The sequence below is a fragment of the Triticum dicoccoides genome, chromosome 6A, assembly GCF_002162155.2.
Source record: "Triticum dicoccoides isolate Atlit2015 ecotype Zavitan chromosome 6A, WEW_v2.0, whole genome shotgun sequence".
Lineage (NCBI taxonomy): Eukaryota > Viridiplantae > Streptophyta > Magnoliopsida > Poales > Poaceae > Triticum > Triticum dicoccoides.
In genome coordinates this window covers 33547908-33568439 of record NC_041390.1, presented here as the reverse complement: position 1 = coordinate 33568439, position 20532 = coordinate 33547908, and the positions used below count along the sequence as shown (strand labels likewise).

General features: G+C 46.3%; 1 long non-coding RNA gene across 2 annotated transcripts; it reads left to right on the top strand.

Moving 5' to 3' along the window:
- Positions 1-4664: 4664 nt before the first annotated feature.
- LOC119314348 lies at positions 4665-7384 on the top strand. 2 transcript variants are annotated; one of them, XR_005152274.1, is made up of 2 exons: positions 4665-4806; positions 4945-7384. It is a non-coding gene; the product is annotated as an uncharacterized LOC119314348 (long non-coding RNA). The 2 variants fall into 2 exon arrangements; XR_005152273.1 differs by having other exon boundaries at positions 4904-7384.
- Positions 7385-20532: the final 13148 nt, after the last annotated feature.

Here is a 20532-nt window from a genome sequence, read left to right as displayed (position 1 = left end):
GCAATTTCCTGTAAGGCTTAGCTTTGCTATGACGATTAACAAGGCTCAAGGACAGACGATTCCGATCGTTGGCGTGTACCTACCTAATCCGGTGTTCTCTCATGGTCAATTCTATGTCGCATTGTCTCGAGCCACCGCGAAGAGAAACATAAAGATCCTCATTGAGAAGGAGAAAGAGAAGGAGAATGGCAAGAAGCAAAGCAGTAAATCAAAGAAGCGAAAAAGACCTGCCTTGTCCTAATAGACCTCGATGAAGAACATCGTCTATAAGGAAGTCCTTACAGGCTGAGGTCCGCTCTTATATATGACAGGGATTTACTCTTATACTACATATAATTTGGTGCTCTTCGGTGTTCTTGTACAGATCTCTATCTTTCGATGTTACCAATTGAACTTTATTATGTTTATACTACAAGTCATATAATAATAATATTGCCTCGAATTTGAGACTTTGCAAGTTGCCAAATTTTACAGTATGTGACATTATTTTTTGTTTTGCTGGTTTGCTTATGTATATTATTATTTTGTTGTTTTGTAATCAATCATCTACTACATCTAAACTCGGCTTTGTTTTCCTACACAAATATAGCACACTGCCTGGGTCACTCTGTTGTTGTAAAACTAGACTCCATTGGAGTGTTCTACATGAGAGAAATATTTATGATGCGGCCCCAAAGCAGGCACAGGCATTGTTATTTATTTATTTTTACTATGTTATTTATTTCCCTTAAGCAGAACAACTCTGGTTGCTTGATCATGACCGGAGACTATCTTTGGTATTAGAACTACAGTTACACCAATGGGTTATTTGCATCTCAAGTTAAATTAGTCACTGTTAATCAACAATGAAATGTGACCGTTGGTTCTTCGATAATTGATGGTACAGATGAGCAAAGCAGCAATTATATACCACACTGGATTAATGGTACAGGTGGTGAAAGCAGCAATGATATACCACACTGGATTGATGTTACAGATTGGACCCAAATACCTCCCTGAATTTTTTTCCAAAGGGTGCGATACTGGACCACCACACAATATCGAAACTACATCTTTATATTATTTATCATATGTGGAGGTCTCTGTATAGTCTCTTATTTCCCCCTAATTGAATTTTATAATCCTTACTTTTCAATACATGTCTGGACATTGGTGGGACAGAATGTAAACATAAAAAATATATAATTGTTGAGATTAATATGCACCTTTATTACATCCAGGGACAGGGTCTTGGAGAATTTTCATCCGCTTGGTTATTTTCTCACGCCGTGCCCGTCAAAAAAAGTAGACTTTCAGCGACCAGATTTGTAGCTTCTGTAATGGGGAGTGTGAATGTGTATCCATGGGGTGTATAAGAATACACAAATTCAAAAAGAATACATTCAGAATAGTCAAAACTGAAAATTGTGCATTGAACTGACCCTTTCTGCAAGGCTATGGCTGTCAGTTGCTTGACCCCTTCTTGCCCTCACATGGATGAAACCTTGCTTTTGTGGTGGAGGATTTTGATCAACAGCCTTAGTAGCATTTCTTGAATCAGCTTCAGCATCTTTTCTGAAACTACCACTCTCATCATTGGATTTATGTGCCTTGAAACACTTTGCTTCTGTATCAGTCTGCACATTAAGATTCCAGTGAATTAGCGATTAGGACAGACGGGAGAAAGAACAATGATCACTTGCTCTCTGCATAAGCTGTGCTGTGGGCATTTTTCAGTATTACTAGAATATAACAAAAATATTGTAAACCACCTTCTGGCCTGCCAAGTGAAACAACTATTAAACTGTCAGTCGGCACATCACAGCTTTTATAAGGGGAACAAAAATGGCACCACTAAAATCAAATATCACATATGAGAATAATGATGGCTTGCAGACCATCGTGAATATGATGCCTGCTAAAATATCACAGTAGGTTGTCATGTTTATACTCAATCTATACTGTACTCACTGGACGATTTATACTCCCTCTTCAGTTATAAAAAAACACAGTACTCTGTATTCCCGAGTAGTCTCATTGCAAACAATAATATTACACGAAAATATCACAAATATATTAACTTTGATCTCTGTTACTAATTAGGAAGAAGGTCATTTCTACTGAAACCACAATGACAATGTCAATACACTGCAAATGCCAGTGAACCTGTAATCCCAGTCCACGTCGTCGGATGAGTGGAGGAAGGGGATGGGAGGGGCGGCGGTGGGAGAGAGGGAGCCGGTTGTGCTTGCATCTGATCGCCGTCGGTGTGGACTGGCCGTAGTAGGCGTGGGCGGGGACGCCGGCGTGGGCGGGGACGCCGGCGTGGGCGCGCACGAAGTGCTCAGGGCGGTCAGCGCGTACCGCCTCCGATTGCCGTCGGCTGTGTGCTCGGAGAAGACGCCGCGGGAGGCGAGCAGGCGGAGGAGACGCTCGAGGACGGACGGGTCCGGGTGGCCTGTTGGGAGCAACTCCGCGGCCGAGGGAGAGGAGTGGACTGGCCGCTGCCTGATCTCTCGATCTGCCACTTCTCTTTTCTGATGAGAACAGGGGAGGGGATGAGAGGGCGCGGCAGTGGGAGGTGAGGACGGAGGCCGGCAGCTGCGGGGGTGAGGGCGGAGGCCGGCGACCAGCGGGGGTGAGGGCGAAGGCCGGCGGCCGGCGGCGATGCGGGGAAGAGGAGGGCGACACGGGCAGGGGAGTGGATGACGTTCAGAGAGTGGACTGGCTGTGGAGTCAGTGGCGTAGCCACAGGGGGTGGCCAGGGTGGTCCATGGACCACCCTGTGACGCGGCCCATTACCTCGCTACAATATGTGAAAAAAGAGTTGGGTTAAGGCCCAAATCCAACAAGTCACGAACAGGACCACGTCTGCACGATCAGATCGTTCGTTTCCTCTCCTTTTTACTACCTCTGTGCGTAATTAGGGGTCGCGGAAATGGATGAAAATGGATGTATTTATAGTTAAAATATATCTACATACATCTATTTCTCCAACAAATATTTCCGAACGGAGAGAGTAGCTCGTACAATCCTTTGAATTTTTTTCTCGTCGGACGCTGAACCGCTGGAAGACTCGAACCGACGCAGGGCGACACAAGATTGGCCAATCTCAAAGATACAGAAGCCCTAGCATCTAGCAAGGCGGTGATCACCGACCGGTGAGCTGGCGACCCGCGGCCAGCTGGCCGGCGGCACTAACAAGACGCAAGGCGGAGGTAGACTATGCACCAGAGCCCGGAGGCAGCGCACAGCGCCGCATCGGTTAAGGAAGGAGCTCCACTTCTCCACGGACTTCACATCTCTTCTAATTCGAAGTATGATTTCCAAATCCCTTGGGTAAAATATAATTTCACCTTTATAGTTTGAACAAGTTTAGCCGTGAGTGCAAACTTTAAAGTTTTTCGCAACTTGGATTTGATAAGTTGAGCTCAATGATTACATGAGTTCATTTGAACTGACAATTGGTAAACTGAAATTCTTTTTATTGTATAATTGTTGCAAAATGAAGAGAACCGAAGACATTGCATCACATACATTAAGTGATATGCTTTCTTCAGAGTAAATGAGAATGTTATAATCAAGACTTCCCCGACAAATAAGGTGTGTTATTTTCTTTTGGGCAAATTTAGGACCTAAACCATGATTTTTCGTGTGCTTTGCAAGACCCTATTAATATGTGCTTTTGGCAAATCATATACCAGTATGTGGATATTTTGCATTCGTGGTACAAAAAAATTATGTCCATTGGACCATCCTGACCTAAAATCCTAGCTACGCCACTGTGTGGAGGGATAATCCTCAGCTCCGTCGCCGCCTGCCAACAGCTTCTCGAGGAAAATTCTGAAGCGCTCGATGCCTTTTTTTAGATAGCTTGCCAGACATGGTTTTTAGTTGAATCGTCACTTTATATGTATATATTGTCAATTTGCCATTTTTAGTGGACTTCAATTTTTATACATTTGTGATCGTGTTATATTATTTCTACCTGTGAAATTTAGCATACATTATATTTATATAACTTCACCAAGATATTTCAGAAGCCCGTGGCAACGCACGGGCATTCTACTAGTCTCACTAGTGTTCTGTATCCGATTTTAGGTCTCTCGCTATCTGGCACATCATTTATGGGCCAGCCCCTCAATGCTACGCTACTCGTCCAAGTTACGCTAGCGGCCTTCTACGTATCTCCGTTGCAACGTACGGGCATTTTTTAATAAAAAAATTAAAAATAATAAAAATCTTACGTCAAATCAAATGGTTTTCATGGTAATTTATATTGGCGTGAGGATGGCAAATTTTAGTTTGAAACACGGCAATTTTCTAGAAAAATAAATAAACAGAGGCGGATTTGCTGTGCTCGCCAACTAGACTTACCATCTTTGACACGTATAATTTGTCATGACAAATACTTCGTTTGGCATGCCTATATAAAAATCTAACGTCCGTTGGATAAACGCATGAAACAACTCGCCACAGGAAGAGGAACATGGTTGTTTGGGCCGTGGACGATCTGGCCCTCCTGGTGACGCAAGGGATGACGCAAATCGGACGAAGAAAACGTGGCCGAAAGGGACACGCAGAGGTGAGCATCAGGAAAAGTTCGTGCTAGACGTGAGGTCCTCCATCGTTCCCCAGCCGACAAGGCTATGTAGACAGCTACGTCATCCAATCCAAGCCGTCCATCACCCGAACCGACTCCATCATCGACAATCCCATCAACCATCCCACCTTTTATATACGCCTTTCCCCTCGATTGCCCCGTCCTCTCCTGCTCCCATCGCCCGTCGCAGCCACGTCTTTGTTTCGTCGCGACACAATCGTGAGGTGCCACCTAATCTTGTTCCTCCTCTTCCTTTTCGATTTACAAGTTAGAATCCAGGTTATTTCCGATTGGAGTAGGTATAATTTTGTGATTTCGTAGGTATACTATATGTTTCGTGTGGTCTGTTCTCTTTGATTCAGGATGTCTGAAGAGGTCGTTCCCGTGCCTAACGATTTGCCTCATCAGTACATGTCTATCCCTTAAGCCAAGTTCGTCTGAGATTTTCTGGCGATTCGCCTGTGATGGCCGAATCAGTCGTTGATGGGTCAGATTTTCTGGCGGTTCGCCTGTACATGTCTATCCCTTAAGCCAAGTTGCGTAGCTATAATTTTGCTTGTTAGCAAGGCTAGATCTAGATCCATACATGTCTGTTTCCTTTGTTTATTTCACAAAATCCCTAATTCCTTTTCATGCATGAGCCAATATATTCTCTAGATAAGTTAGCCGATTTTCTATATGCTGTTCAGATATCGACAGGTGGTGTGTTCTCTTTGATTCAGGATGTTGTGCCATCCGAAGAGGTGGTTCCTGTGGTGACTCTCTAGTAGATGTCTATCCCTTGATCCAAGTTCATCTGAGGTTTTCTGGCGGTCCGCTTGTGACGCCTGAATCAGTTGATGCGCCAGATCCGTCAGTTTATGTTGTATCCGGGCACGCCGACAGTTCATGTTCATCGTCTGTGCGAAGAAGGCTCTTAGGTGCTTGCTGCTGTTCACAAGGCGCCCGAGGTCATCCGATTTATGGTTCATGTTCGTGGTTCCTTTAGCTAACCACATGATGCTTTGCCCGTCTCCAAACATCACAGAAAGGTAATTGTGTTAGTAAGCTGATTGGTGCGCATGTGTGTACGTGCGTGCCTATTGTGTTATTACCTGTTGTATTACATTGGTAGCATAGGACGGCCTTTGCCATGTCGGGTGCGCTCGCTTGGCAGGCCACGAGACAATAAAAGGAATATTTTGCTGGTGTCCGCGGGGTGGAGATCGCACGGGAACTATCAATTTCTTCTATTTTGCCCGGGTTCTCCACCCTGCCATGGTGTCTCTGTCCTCCTTTCATGTGTTGTTGATTCTGCGATATCCTCATGGTACACCACGATCCTACATAGTAACAAATATATCGATAGGCCTGGGTGCCGCGATAATTACATACTGAAGATCAATGATAACTGATTTCTGAAGATCAGGGACAACTACAAAACCAAGGTACATCCAGCTGCTTCTATCAGGCAAGCACTTCGTTATATCAATTTAAATTTGCATGTGAACGTCACCCCGACGCAAAACATAACCATACTGAACAACCGCATTTTGGTTTGATACAAGATCGGTTCATACCTGTAAATCTTGTGCTCTTGCACCGCGCCAGGACGATATATAGTACTGAAATACCCATGAGATATCATTAGCATTCTTTTTCAATGCAATGTCTTCTGTTAGAAGAAAAGCGTTGTTGACTTTTTGCAGCACAAGCTTTTCCAGAATTTTTGGTTACTTTGCATATTTTCGTCGATGGTCGTCCAGTTGAAGAAGGCTCTCTGGTGCTCGCTGCTGCCCACAAGGCCCGGGAGGGAACTGGTCATCCGATTTGTACTTCATGTTTGCTGATCAAATCCAGATGAAGTTCGTGGTTCCTTTTGCTGACAAGATGATGCTTGCCTGTCCCCAAACATCACATAAAGGTAATTGTGTTGGTAAGCTGATTGATGCGCATGTGTGTACGTGCGTGTTGTATTTGCATACTTGCTGTACTACATTGGTAGGGTAGGGCGGCCTTTGCCATGTCGGGTGCGCTTGCTGGCAGGCCACGAGACAATAAAAAGTATATTTTGTTGGTTTGCGGGGTGGAGATCGCACGGGAACTATCAATTTGTTCTATTTTGCCCGGGTTCTCCACCCTGCCATGGTGTCTCTGTCCTTAACATGTGTTCTTGATTCCGCGAGATCATCTTAAATTGCGCCACAATCCTACATAAACAGGCATGGGTGCGGCGATAACTACCTACTGAAGAGCAATGAACAAACGAAGGTACATCTCACTGCTTCTATCGGGCAAAGCACTTCGCTATATCAATTTAAATTTGCATATGCACGTCATCCCAACTCAAAGCGTACATGGTGGTTTACCCTTCGTCAATGAGCAACCTCTTGTTCAATGTTACAATGTCTTCTTTTAGAAAAAAGCCGCTGTTAACTTTTTTCAGCGCAGGCTTTTCCGAGAAGTTTTGGTTACTCTGCATATTTTCTATTGTACAATGTTATGAGCTTTGTACCTTTGGTCGTAATTCAACTATTTCCTGTTAATTCTCATCCTGTGTGTGCATAGGTGAGTTCATTTGTTCTACCACCTGGTGTACATATTTATTATCAGTTCTATAAATACCATTGAAGGGCTTGTTTTCTCCTTTGTATACTTGTCAGTCTTCCAAATTTGATGCCTTGTTAATGGCTGTGAGGACTCGAGCTTGTCCATATGTTCTTCATCATACTTCGGTGATCAGCTGGATTCCAGTTGAGGTTTACTGGATGTATAGCCTGTCATATCAGAAAAATTAACGATTATGAATGCCTTTTTTTATCAGCAATGTCTATTCGGGAGCAGCTGGTTTCACATTCCATGCTTGTACGTCTGGTTATGTGTAATCTTACATTTGCATGCAATTCCTAGCCATGCACATATGGCATCAATTTGAGCTCACTGGTTCCTGATTTGATTGCATTGTCTCCGTATTTACAGAATCTAGCATCATAGATGTTCTTTGTAGCTTAAATTATATGATTTTTTTTCTTTCAGAACTATCTTAATAAATTATGATTCGCGATTCTATAAAAAAAATGCACAATAATATCTCTAAATTTGGAAGTTGGGATATCATTCCTTGCTAGTGTTTTCATTTTTATGCTTTAATTTGTGATCAGCAAATTAAACTTTAGCAAGCAGGTTGTGGTATTAGTATTTTGTCAACTTACGATGTCTACAGATGGTTTGGTCCTATTATTTTGGTTAATATGAAATAAATAAATCATGGATCTTAAGCTCTGAACTGGAAAGGGCATTCTAGCAAATAAATTGCTGGGAATGATGGTTCGACTCCATCAAGATCCTTTTTTTTTGTTTTGGAGTACATTTTCAGTTCAATACTCCCAAGTTGATAATATACTCCAGTAAGGATTGATGAAAATTTAACAAACAACATCTCAGAATGTTCTAACTTTATTTTTATTCTTTATGGCCTGGTTGAGTTGGGACAAGATGAGACCGGCAAAGTACAAATGTGGGATTGGATTTTGCGACATGAGGGCCTTCAACCAAGCTTTGCTAGTTTCTTGAACTTTCAGATATGAAACTTTGGGAGGGCTCTATGAGGAAACTTCCAAAAGCAAGCTTTCTAGTTGTCCTAGGGTGGGCCTTGGTTCAATCTTGTACCAATGTGGGCCTTGGTTCAATCATGATCTCTTACAAGAAGAAAATAATATCCAAATTTGATTTTTCACAGAAATGAACCCTAGTTGCCTGATCTTCACGAATTGAAGGTGAATTCGAGGGAGGAACACAAAAATAGTGACGAAGGACGAATAGAAGTTAAGGTAGGGCAGGCTTTGGTCACTCACCGCTGGCAACGCCGCAGGCACTGGTGCGCCGCCTTGCACCCTGCATGCACCAGACAAACTAAGGTAGGGCGACCACCATTGACGAAGAACACGGGGAAAACATGGAGAAATCAAAGGGAGAACAGTCTATTGGACAAGTACTCCTCAAATCACAAGCAATACTTGAGGTGCATCAAAATCTAAGAACAAGAGAAATAAAGATACAAGGGTAGTTCTTGAGAGGTAGTTCATCCAAATCTTTTGGAGAGATGGGGCTTGATGATGCACCTGGGGAATCTTTCTCTGAAGAGGTCTTGATAACCATAGATGATTATTCTCCTAAGAGGTCTTGAATTCACTCATGTATCTACTCCTAAGGGCATCTCCAACAGGTTGTATGTTAGTCTTATTGGTAAAGTGTCCATGTCATCAACCAACAAGCTATCATACAGCTACTTCAATAGGTTGTATCTAAGTTATGCAATAGATGATGAGAAAATAAATGCGATTGCTCTCTATTTCATCTTGGAGCTTGTGCAAAAATTGTTGGTTAATCTATGTACAACTTTGCTCTCTCTCCATATTTATTACATGCCACATCATCACTATGTCCTAGGTAGCAAATTTACCAACACCTATCTTACAATTGTTGGAGATGCCCTAAGATGAATCCCACTAGGGGAGATAGATGAGCTAAGCTCTCTTTTTTCTTTCTATTTTAGCTAACCCTAAAAATAAGAAGAGGCGTCTATTTATAGTGTTAGGGGTGAAAGGGAGGTACATGGGTCGAAACCCTAGTTGTTGAGTGCGGGACATATGGTAGGTATAGGAACTCTGGCATTTACTGCTGACTTTGCTTCTGGTGCCTGACACTGGATTTTGGGTACACATCAGATGTACGATTGGAGGCGCACACATCAGACGTCTCATCCATTCCAAATGTCCTGGCATGTCCAATCTTCGGGCACTTCTGGTAGCTCATCTTCGCGTGGCACCGGATGTTTGGTGGTTCTCTACTTGATGCTTCTTCTGTCGCCGCTTCCAAGCTTCCTTCACCGATGGTGTAGATGTTCTCTTATGCTTGCATTCCTCGTCATCCATGAAGCTTCACTCAAACCTATATGTGCATGATAGAGGATCAAGTAGTATACCATCCTTGAAGGAGACAGAAAGACGCGTGTAAAAGAGGAAATTCACCTTTATATGTTTGAATTAGAGGTTGCACGTGTCTCTTACAAAGGGGCTCTCGACATGGTGATTTTCATAGGACGCTCCGTGTCATGGATGGTTAGGTACATGATATGGATTGTCTTTCTCAATGCGATAAAATAAAACGACATCATGTCTACTTTTCTTTACTATTCCAAAATTTTTAATGGACAAGAGCCAACTAGTTTGATTTTCTATATCTCTAACCCAAAAGCTTTCTTAATCTTATACATTTCCCTTCCTTTTTCTTATAGTTGTACATACAATTATATATGTATTATATGATCAACTTTCTATGGGGTGACATAGACATCCAAATAAGCAGTAGAACTGAGCGACCATTAGATTGCACACGGGGTCGTTCGATCTTTGTTTACGTCAGCCACATGCTACCACATGCGCGAGTGAGAGGAGAAAAATCCCCTCCCTCTCCTCGAGCACTAGATGGCTACATGTTTGTGGCTCCTCGTCCCGCACCCTCCTCCAATGAGTCTCCAGTAGCAGCGCACGGTCGCCTTCCGAGGAGTAGCTCGCGACTACAGCCTGCCGTAGCTCATGGGCACTTGCCATGGTTACACCTTCCTGCGGGATGGTTGCAGCTTCGCCGATGGAGGTTGCAACTTTTCCACTGCTCGGTCGCAGCTCCGCTGACGAGGGTTGCAACTTCTCCCGTGGACGACGACATCACCGTGCCATGCTGGTTCCAACATGTCGTGTCACTGATCATAGCATGCCAATATGTGGGTTGCAACAAACTATTGCAGTACACGGTCCCAAAATTTTCTCGGATTGCAGCTTGTCGTAGGCGCCGTCATAGCGTTGCAACAACAACGGTGTTGGTCCCATCATGTGAACATCGCGGTTATAGCTCACGACCAAGCCGAATCCAGCAGCACCCATCATTGGATGCAGCTTTGGTGGAGCTAGTTACAACATCTTGCATTGGGCGCAACATCTCGGTCACCACCCTTGAAGCTCCCAGCGTGGTCGGTTTCAGCGCTCGTAGAACATTGCCCGCTGTTTGCAACATCACTCTGATCACCGAGCACCGTTGGAAGGTGCCACACTTGCGACTAACTAAAGTCCAATTTCCTTTGCTAAAAGAGGATGAAATGGATCAACCGATTCAGTTTAGCAACTCGTAACTTCAAGCACAACCATCCATCTCAACCCAAAATCTCAGATTGTCTGTGATCCAAATCCAAACTCTCCTTCGGTTTTGGATATATAGACAATGTCTGCTCTCAAACCAACCAAGACAACAACAAGTTCCTATCAAGCCATACAAACGCACCACCATGCCATCGGTTGTCGCGTCACCACCCACCTGTAGCAACATCGACGGCTAGAGGGTCTTTAGCTACACGTCGTGCCCAGGTAGGGGGAGGACATGGTGACCGCGGCATGACTCGGTGGCAAAAAGCACTCCCAGCTCCTTGCTACCCAACTCCGGCCCCTCTCCATTGCCGATTTGGCAGTTGTAGAGAAGAAACAGGAGGAGTGGGTTTCTCTTCCTGATCACCCACATCGACTGTGGCACGCTAGGAGGAGGAGGGAGTCGGAAGACAGTGGCACACAGGGCGGGGAAGGAGGAGTAGGATGTTGCGGCTGGGCCCAACGTCCGTCGCCTTTGACTTGGTCGCTGAGTAGGGAAGAATCGCTCTCAGGAAGAAAAGGAATGGGTATGGGATGAGATAGACCTGGGGAAGAGGGGCGAGAAAAATTTGGAGAAGGTTGCCCACGTGTGTGGGCCCCACGGGTCACTTGACGTTCGTGTGAGTGACCTGCAAAGCACGATTCCGGTCGGCCAGAACAAACATTTTCCCTTTTTATTTTGAATGAAACTATTCTTTAATACAATAAAAGAAGCATTTCAGAATGAAACAAATGAAAGTTTTTTTCTTGACCATCTGTAACCCTTTCCTGTTTATTAGTTTTGTGTAATGATTAATTCAGAGGATTCATCAGAGCCTTTGGATCCCACAGGACTGTCATGAGCCCCAAAGCATGACGTTTGTTGGATTCCTCGGACAATTTATGTGCACGCTTGCCTCGAGCAAAATACTATCCGATGTGCAACTTTGGATACTATATTTTCAGAAAACGCATCGTTCATATGAAAAGGCATAGAGCATCGCCTGGACATTCATAAAAAAAGGACTACACAGAGAGCATTTATCTCTCTCATTCTTTCTCTAAAAAATAAATAAATAAATAATTGCTTGTACTTTTTTTCAGCGTTTCATTGCCTGTGTAGGGTTTTTTATGACATAGTGTAGGTTGTTTTAGGGGTGTGTAGGTTTATTTATTTATTTGAGAAGATGTAGGTTTTTTTTCTTTTGAGCGGGGTTGCCTTCTACTCGTGTACTTTTTTTTCACCGTTTCATTGCCTGTGTAGGTTTTTTCTTTTTTAGGAGTAGGCTTTCTACTCGTCGTGGGCTTTCCTTCCAGTGGGCTTTCGATCTCACACCCACCCACCAGTCGCGCGAGCCCCTGTGTGTATGAGGGAGGAGGGCAGAGATGTCGCCGGCGGCGCCGCTGGACGACGAAAACCTACTCGCCGAGATCCTCCTCCGCCTCCCCCCGCTGCCGTCTACCCTCCCCCGCGCCTCCATCGTCTGCAAGCGCTGGCTCTCCTCCTTGTCTCCGACATCCGCTTTTTCCGCCGCTTCCGCCGCCGCCACCGATGCAGCCCTCCCCTCCTCGGTTTCTTCGTCCCAGACCGGGGAGGCGTCTCCTAGACACCTACCATGGATTCCCCCGACCGTGTCCCAGCCGGGCGCTTCTCCTTGGAGCTCGACCACAGCTGCTACTCCAAGCTCCTCGGCTGCCGCCATGGCCTCGTGCTCATCTCCCCCGATCTATGGAAGCAAGTTCTGCTGTGGTACCCCGTCACCGGCGACCAGCACCACATTTCTTTTCCCCCAGGTTTGGACGGGATTGCAAACTCGATCCACGGGGCGGCGCATCATGCTGCCGGCGAGGTCCACCACTTTCAGGTGATCTTGGTAGGGGTTGTCGAAGTCGACAAACAACATATGGGAGTGCTTGCATGTGTTTACTCCTCAGATACCGGCGTATGGGATAATCTCATCTCGGCAGTGATTCGATTCGATGCGTATACCACGAGAGGTATTTTTGCCGTGTGTTTTACGGGCATGTCGGCTCTGCTGGTTGAGAATTCCCTTTACTGGCGTCTTGGTGGGTGTGTGGATGCAGTTCTCGAGTTCGATTTGGAGAGGCAGAGTCTAGCCGAGATACAACTGCCAGCGGGTATGTCCGAAGAGGAGCTTCTCCAGTTGGCGGTTATGCGGGCTGAGGGTGGTGGACTGGGTTTACTCTACATATCAGGCTTCACCGCCCAATTATGGAAGAGGAAGACCGACTGTGATGGTGCTGCATCGTTGGGGATGGAAAGAACTATTGAACTGGACAAGCTACTTTCCCTGAATCCGGAGAAGGGAGAGAGTTCGCCCTTTGATAGAAGGGCTTGCCGAGTACAATAATGTGGTGTTCCTGACTACAGGTGATGGTGTCATCATGCTGCAGCTTGAGTCATTGCAATTCAAGAAATTTTACTAGATTAGCGATGGTTTTTATCATTATCCATTCGAAAGTGTCTATTCTGCAGGTAATAGCATGCCTTTACGTATACTTAATTGTGCTAGCTGTAGTGTTCTGCTGGATGCTTGTGTGGTGGTGTTTTATGTAATGGTTATGACCTGGAAAAATATTTGTTAGCGTTACCTAGTTTAGGAAGGCATGATGCTGTTTTGATTATTCTGACATTATTATTTTTTAGCGTCATTACACTGTGTGGTATATGGAAACTAGCTTGAACTGATTAAAACATCAAAGACATAGCCCAATAAGTACATTTGGAAGCTTAAAAAGCCTACTTGTGTAATTGAATATTGTTACCGCTGCTAATCTTGCCAACAAGCCTACAGAAACTGAAAGCACATAAATGTGCAGTAGATAATGTTTGGTTGTTCCATGGGGAAAAAATCCAGGAATTTTCTGAAGGGTTTGGTGCCATACTTGTAACCCGTCTGAAGGGAATAAAGTTTCCAAGAGGTTGGAACCACTGGAGATTTTCCGTTGGGATTGCATGCAAAGTAGACAATAGGAAAAGGTCCTATAGTTTCCAACTTTCCATTCCTGTGAGCTTCGCAGGATTCTTTTTAGTAGAATCCTTCAATATTCCTTTAAACCGAAGAGGCCCTTAGTTGTTTTTCTGAATTTACACATGTGAGTTGAACTAAATATCTTCAGTAAAGCCATCTCATATCTATTTCACTATTTGGCTTCCCTTGTGAGTGTCATTGGTAGCTTCAGTGTTTGACTTCTTATGCTTGTAGGAACTAGCATTGGTAGTGGACATGATGGAGCTAAACGTTTGCACAATACATAAGATGATTGTCTGGGCAGATATGCTATTAAGACTTTTGGTTGAGCAGGTAAGCATATCTTCTGCATGTAAGTTGACGTATCTGAAATGTTTGATTGGAAAAATATATTGCTTTATTTTTACTAGCATTTCCCGATTACCAAATAGATTACTTTTGGTAGTGTGGGCTCTTCTCCCTCTAGCATCTTAGCTAACTTTGCCGCCTACTAACCGGGAAGTGAGATTGAGATCGCAGGAGATAAATAGGGACCGGAATAGTGACGAAGGTAGATCACAGAACGGGATTTTTCACTCATTCATTTCTTGCCGGTTTTACTGTTGCAGCTTGCTCTTATAGACCAGACACACATGACACTAACAGCTGGGCCCCACTTCAACACACACTGCGCCATCAGTATTTGCTTCCCTATCTCGATGGCGTCCTAACGCCCTTTCTCTCTATTGTCTTCTCTGTTTTGGCTGTCTCACCACCTTCAGTTGTTACATTTGGTAGTGCTGCTTCAGTACATTGAGATCTTCTCAAGTTGCCAGTTCTTGAGGACTACCAGTCCACTGGCAATTCCAAGTGATATACCACTGAACCAATTCGCTGCCAAAGTATTTGAATGCCAGCCTCTGACAGGGTCTGTTCACCACTGAAGATTAATCATAACATAAGGTTATAGTTTGAGCAATACCTTCTTGCCCACCTGAAAGGTTTTTGTCTGATCGATGTTTGTCAGTGCATTTTCGTTCTGTTCTGCGCAGCTGTCAGATGCTGCTTCAGCCGGTCCAGTCCAGCTGCACTTGACATTCTGCGCCCCGTCACAATTTTTATTTTTAGTAACAAATTATCTGAAGGTGTGGTCGAAGTGTTGTGTTTTAGGCCTTTTCTGGTGCTAGTGATCAGCCTGCTATAGTTTTTCTTCTCTTTGTGCCCCCTCCCCTTCTGTTCTCCCTAGCTAGCCATGTATAATTGTATATATGTCCTCCGTTCCGAAAAAAGTATATAAATCCTGTCTCTTGCAAATAATCTCTTTTTAATTAAATTTATTGCCGGAGCTTCCCCTACAGTTTCTGCTAATTTTTTTGTTTTTATGCTATGAAGTGTAAAAATGATGGCGCGTATTTTGTATATTAGGAAGTACTGTATTAATTAATAAAATGATGTATGATCCCTTGCTTGGATTTTACATGATAAATTATAATAAATCTAACAAGGGACATGGATGTTCAACCCGGTTCACAGACAAGATTGGTTGATCTTTCGGGCACTCCTCACCAGATAAGCAGAGCTGAGCAGTTGATAAGTGATGTTCTTGCAGAGGTACTGTGATATCCTTTTTATGGTCAGGACTTCTAATTTAGTTGTGCATCCATTTATTCAACCATACTTGTCATGTGACCTGCAGGCTGATTGCTGGCTCATTTGGCACTATCTCTAATTGGAAGTACAATGCACCTCAACCTAGTGCTGACTGCTGAGCAATCCCGGATGCAAATTGCTAACAACAAGGTAAACTGTCTGCTTTCTAGAACTGGGTTTGTTTGTCAGACTTTGAAAATCATACCACGCCCCAATATAGCAATGAGGGTTTCTTGTAAGCTTCCCAGCTGATATTATTTCACGAACTTTTTCTTTGGTGGTGAAAAACCTAGCACATTAATTCCATGTCTTAACTATTTTTTGGTGAGACTATAAAATCCATGCAGGCCAAATCTGGAGCTTGTATATAGGTTTGAGAAATTTCTTATTGCAAAGTCTAACATAAATTTGTTGGCTGAACCTGGCCTAACTTACTATTGAATTTCGTTAATAACTCAGCACTGCGTGATGTGTTTTGTTGTTGCATTTTTTCATTTTTTATGATTTACCAAGTAAATTAAAATCCAAGTTCTAATGTTGCTCGTGCTCAACTAGAAGTAGAACTCATGCTCCTTTCATCTTCATAATTATCCGTTTTATTATTCTCCCTTTTCTCGTTAGTTAGTATTATATTTTGTATCATCTTCATCATTACCATTGGTAATAACAATATTAATATTTGATTTGTCCTCAAAAATCCTTCTGCAGGTCATTCCTTTGCATTTGCCTCCTGGTGATACTTCAACTGAAAGAACACTGTATATTGACGGTACTGCAGAGCGAATTGAAATAGCAAAGCAGCTTGAGTGAGGTTACCAGTGAGGTCAGCTTTCTTTCTCTTTTCACGCCACCTCCTAATTGCTGCAGCTATTTGTTATTTATCAGTGTTATTTATCAATTTTTTATATGTTGCTGTATTTTTTGTCTTGATTTATATTTCTCTACTTGACCTTCCTTTTCCATTGCTTCCTTTTGAAATTCTTCTCTTTAGTTATGATATACCCTATATTCTTGTCAAATGTACATGTCCAAAACGTTATCTCAACGGGTTGCCTTGTAAAACAAGGTGGTCAATTGGTCATGGAGCAGCAGCAGTATGGCTTTGACATGATTGTATACTTTATATAATTATATTTGTAATTTGTGCAGTCTCTTTGTTATTAGCTGCTATGCTCTGTGTAGTCTCTCTGATGAAGATACTAGAAATATTTGAACAATCACAGTTAAATACTGGCAAATCCATACTTCCATAGGGAGGTTTATATACCCTATCACAACATCTTCACTACATCATACCGGTGCTTGTGGTGTTATCCATATATCCCAGGCTATATTGTCTGTTGATCATTATCCTGACATAAGGCCAAATTAGTGTCAGTAACTAGTTCTGAGGGCTGCACACATCAATCCTGGAGGCAGATTTGTTACTACCTAATGTTAATATACTTGATGCTTTTTTCGGGAAAACGCAAAGGGACCTTGCGTTTCTTTTCATTGAAAAGGTAGGGTGTCAGTTACAGTCGTCCTAGGACGAATAGATGGTGAACAGGTACAGAGCTCAGTGCACATCCCATGAAGGGGGGAGGACTACTCTAAGGCCTGGAGCTCCGGCCTTAGCCCAGGAGCTGGCTTCCTCCTTGATCCGGTTGACGAGCGTGTCGAGGGAGGGCGTCGCATTGTCGAAGACGCAACTGTTTCTATGTTACCATAGTAGCCATGGAACTAGGAGCGCTATGGATTGCAGGGCCTTGCGTTGTGCTTGCGGCGTGTCGTCCTTGGCGTGTTGCCACCAGTCCATGAGGGTGGGCTCCTGGTTGGGGATCGGCGCTGGTATGCGAAGCCAGGCGAGGGTCTTGTGCCATGCCTGCCTGGAAAAGGGGCAGTCAAGCATGAGGTGCCTGATCGTTTCCGGCGCCTGATCGCACAGGAGGCGGCGTGGATGGTGCTGCAGACTGTGGCGAGCCAGACGGTCGGCCGTCCAGCAGCGATCCAGGTTAGCAAGCCAATGGAAAAACTTGACCCGAGATGGAGCCCAAGCCTTCCAAATCAGCTTCCAGGAGTAGGATTGGGATGAGCCTTGGAAGGTAGCCAAGTAGCAAGACTGCGCTGAATAGATGCCGCTGGTTGTCCACTTCCAAATCAGCTGGTCAGGGGCGTCGATGAGTGTGGCCTGCTGCATGAGTTGCCAAAGCTGCAAATACTGGCCAATCTCGTGTAGGCCGAGGACACCCTGTATATCTTGGGCCCAAGCATTGCCGTTGAGTCCTTTGGCCACCGTTCTAGTCTTGCGCCGCCGCTTGGGGATGCAATTGTAGAGCATGGGCATGAGCTCGCCGGCCGAGCGGCCGTTGAGCCATCGATCCTCCCAGAACAGGGCTTTCATGCCGTTCCCAATGACCATGCAGGTGGAGGCAAAGAATAAGGTGCGCTCGTGGCAGGAGAATTGAAGATCCAGCCCCTGCCAGGCGCCACCGTCTTCTGTGCGTGAGAGCCATAGCCACCGTAGTCTCAGTGCAAGCCCGGTTCGTTCGAGGTCGTGAACCCCGAGGCCACCAAGCGCGAGGGGGCGGGAGACAAGGCGCCAATTGACATGGCAGTGCCCGCCGTTGGCGTCGGCACGCCCGGCCTATAGCAATCCTCGTTGAATCTTCTCGAGCTGCCGCAAGGTTTTCTTCGGAGGAGCAAAAGCAAGCAGCTGGTGCACCGGAATGGCACTGAGAACAGACTTGACGAGAGCAAGCCTGTCGGCTCTGTTCATGAGCCAGGCTTTCCAGGTGGGTAAGCGTCCGGCGACCTTGTCGATGAGGGGCTGCAGCTGGCCAGTGGAAGGACGGCGCGTCGTTAGGGGGATGCCGAGGTAAGTGACTGGGAGCGCGGCGGTCGAACAGCCCAAGCCGGTGATCATGTCGGGGGCGCCCTGTTCCCCATGCAGGACCGTGGCCGAGCTCTTGGGGTAGTTCACTTTGAGGCCGGACGCTTTGCCAAACAGGTCGAGTATTTCCTTGACAGCAGCAATGTCACTCGTCGTGGCATGGCAGAAGAGCATGACGTCGTCGGCATACAAGGATATAGCCGGTATTGGTATCTGCAGATGAAGCGGCTGAAGAATGCATGTGTCATGCGCGCGTGGAATCAGTCGGTCGAGTGTGTCGACCGCGAGCACGAACAGTTGCGGGGACAGAGAGTCGCCCTGCCGCAACCCTTCCTTGTGCCATATCGGTGGGCCTGGCACGCCGTTCAGCAGGACCCGGGTGCTCGCAGAGGACAGGAGGATGGCAATCCATTCGAGGAAGCGATGGCCGAACCCAAATTGGCGTAGGACCTCAAAGAGGAACGGCCCGGAGATGGAGTCGAAGGCGCGCGTGAGGTCGAGCTTGAGCATCACCCTTGGGGCCCCAAGCTGGCTCAAAAGCTTCAGCGATTGCCGGACATGCACGAAGTTGTCGTGTAGGCTCTGTCCGAGGATGAATGCATTTTGATTGCGGCTAACAAGGCGGTCAAGTCTACACCGAGGATGAATGCATTTTGATTGCGGCTGACAAGGCGGTCAAGTTTTGGGGCCAGCCGGAGCGAGAGGGCCTTGGCGAAAACCTTGGCCACGATGTGAATGAGGCATATCGGGCGGTAATCGCGCAACTCCTGGGCATCGGCGTGCTTCGGCAGCAACGTGAGAAGAGCTTGGTTGAGCTTGCAGAAGTCGCGGCCACGCATCTGATAGAGCTGCTGGAATACATCCACAAAATCCTGCTTCACAATGCCCCAGCACGCACGGAGAAATTCAGCGTTGAAGCCATCGAGCCCTGGCGCCTTATGCGCGAGCAGGCGTTTCACTGCCTCCCAGATCTCCTCCGGACAGAAGGCCACGTCAAGGTCGGAGAGGTCGCTCCCCTCGATGAGCTGCGACAGGTCCAGCGAGTGGTCGCGCTCGACCGCCGTACCAAGCAGGGCGTCGAAGTGCCGGAAGGCAGCCTTGGCCATCTCGTCATGGTTGGTGGGCAGCGCGCCGTCCGCGGAGAGGCGGAAGATGCGGTTCTTCTGACATCGAAACGAGCGTTGCCGGTGGAAGAAGGTCGTGTTGGCGCCTCCATCTTTGAGTGTGGCGATGCGGGCTCACTGTCTTGCGATCGTCCGTTCCAAGGATGCGAGTCCTAGGTACGAGACCTTCAGCTGTTTGCTTAGCTAGTCCTCCGGAGGCGAGAGGATACGGTCTTCCTGGGCCTTGTCAAAGCGCGCAATGAGTTCTCTGGCAATGGCCAGCTTGGTCTTGACGTTGCCAACAACTTTGGCGCTCCAACTCGTCAAGCTTCGTGCCGTGGCCTGGAGGCGCAACATCAGGCGACGGAAGGGATCAGGCTCGTGAACAGAATCCCACGCCGCGGCTACTGCCTCATGGAATCCATCCAGGCCCAACCAATGTTCCTCGAAGTGGAATCTGTGGTGCAGCACTGGTACAGGGGCGAAGTCCAGCAGCAAGGGGGAGTGGTCAGACACGACAGACGCCAGGCACATCAGGTGGCACTCGCCGTGTCCGTCCTCCCAGTCTGATGCGCAGGCACGCGATCAAGATGTACCAGGGTCGGGGGTGACTGCTCATTCGACCACGTGTAGCGGCGCCCGTTGAGATAAACCTCCTTGAGAGCTAGGTTGTTGACGAGGCAGCGGAATTTACCCATCATTTGAGGTTGTCCGTGTTCTTGTCCTCGGGGCGGAGGATGAGGTTGAAGTCGCGGCATAGCATCCACGGACCGTGGCAGTCCGCTCTGATCTCGCGGAGCTCCTCCAAGAAGGCGACCTTGGCGATGTCATCCTGTGGCCCGTAGACGATCGTGATCCACCACGGCGTGTCACCGGCCGTAGCAACGCGGGCTGAGATTGCGTTGTTGGGGAACAGGGGGTCCGAGATGGAAACAACCCTGCTCTTCCAAGCGAGAAGGATGCTGCCACGCGTGCCCTGTGCCGGGAGGTAGGTGTAGTCGTTGAACTCCGAGCCAAGTGTGTCAAGGACAATGGACGAGCAGAGCAACTCAATCTTCGTTTCTTGCAAGCATACAATGGAGGCGCCGGTGGTGCCGAGCAGCGTGCGAATGGCATGGCGCCGCGCTCGTGCGTTGAGACACTCAACCGCGCACATTCCAAACAACGATCTTGAGACCGTGATCCATAGAGGGGATCG